The sequence below is a fragment of the Moschus berezovskii genome, chromosome 12, assembly GCF_049115385.1.
Source record: "Moschus berezovskii isolate FMDL1 chromosome 12, NW_MosBer_1.0, whole genome shotgun sequence".
Lineage (NCBI taxonomy): Eukaryota > Metazoa > Chordata > Mammalia > Artiodactyla > Moschidae > Moschus > Moschus berezovskii.
The window spans coordinates 22727824-22729514 of NC_142471.1; the positions used below are offsets into that span (position 1 = coordinate 22727824).

Below are 1691 nucleotides of genomic sequence, written 5' to 3' on the forward strand. Positions count from 1 at the left end.
TGCTATAATAAACGTGAAGTGTAGATATCTCTTTGAGATCCTAACTTCAACTTTTTTTGGATATATGCCCAGTAGTGGGACTGGCACAGTAGTTCTATTTTTAATATTTTGAGAAACTTCTATATTATTTACCATAATGGACACACAATTTTACAATCTTACCAATGCTGAATAAAAATAAAATTTCTCCACACACTCACTATTACTTACCTTTAAAAAAATGATGGCTATCCTAACAGATGTGATATATAATTTTGAACTGCATTTCCCTGATGATTAGTGATGTTGAGCATCTTTAATCTGCATCTTTGTTCTTTGTATGTCTTCTTTGGAGAAATGTCTATTCAAGTTCTTTGTTCATTTTTATTTTTTTAATTTAATTTTTATTTTTTAGTTTATTTATTTTAATTGGAGGCTAATTACTTTACAATAATGTATTGGTTTTGCTTTGATCATTATTAAATTGGGCTGTTTGTTTTCACTATTGAATTCTATGGGCTTTCCTGATGGCTCAACAGTAAAGAATCCATCTGCAATGAAGAAGATGCAGGAAACACTGGTTCGATTCCTGGGTCAGGAAGATCCCTGGAGGAGGGAATAGCAGCCCACTCTAGTATTCTTGCCTGGAAAATCCCATGAACATCTAACCCTGGTGGGCTATAGGTCATAGGGTTGCAAAGGTCAGACTAAACTGAATACAGCATATCACATTGAGTTCTATGAGGTCCTCATATTTTATATATTAACCACCTGTCAGATACTTGGTTTACAAATTCTTTCTCCCTTTCCCCAGAGTGTGCTTTCAAGTTTGTCATAGTTCCACTTGTTTGCTTTGCTTTTGTTGCCTGTGTTTTTGGTGTTATATTCAAGGAATAATTATCAAGAAAAATGTCAAGATTTTCCTCCATGTTTCCTTCTAGGAGTTTTACCATTTAAGATCTTGAGTTTAAAGCTTTTTTTTTTTTAATAACAAAAATATATGGAAAAGTTCACAAATTTGTGTGTTATCCTTGTGTAGGGGCCATGCTAATCTTCCCTGTATAGTTCCAATTTTAGTAAATGTGTTGCCAAAGCAAGCAATTGAGTTTAAGTAGTTAATCCTTTTTGAGTTGATTTTTGTGTACAGTATAAGATTAGGATCCAATTACAGTTTTTTTGCATGTGGATATCACTTTTCCCAGAATCGATTGCTGAAGAGACTATCCTTTCCCCATTTTGTATTTTCAAAACCCTTGTCAAATATCAGTTGCTAAAATATGTCTTTAAATTTGTAGTTTAGTAGTATGTATATTTTAGCAATATCATTCCAATTCATGAACACAAATTATCTTTTATTTATGTCTTCTTCATTTTCTTTCATCAATGTCTTATAGCTTTTGGTATACAGATAATTCACTTCTAGGTTAAATTTATTCCTAAATATTTTATTCTTTCTGATCCTATTTTAAGAGGAATTGTTCTCTTAATTCCATTTTTTGAGAGTTAGTTGTGAATGTATATAAATCCAGCTGGTTTTACATGTTTTTATATCTTTTACTGAATTTGTTGATTTTATCCAACAGTTTATGTGGAGTATTTAGGATTTTCTTTTACTTATAAAATGCATCATCAGCAAAAATATAATTTTCCTTTCTCCAAATCAGATGTCTTGTCCATATGCCCTGGCTAGGACTTCCAAAATGCTGTTAAAG

At 31.5% G+C, this 1691-nt stretch overlaps 1 non-coding gene across 1 annotated transcript; it reads right to left on the reverse strand.

Annotated features, from left to right (window-relative positions):
- Positions 1-973: 973 nt before the first annotated feature.
- On the reverse strand, positions 974-1080 carry LOC129556094 (U6 spliceosomal RNA). Its single transcript, XR_008685928.2, has one exon. It is a non-coding gene; the product is annotated as a U6 spliceosomal RNA (small nuclear RNA).
- Between the last annotated feature and the right edge of the window lie 611 nt (positions 1081-1691).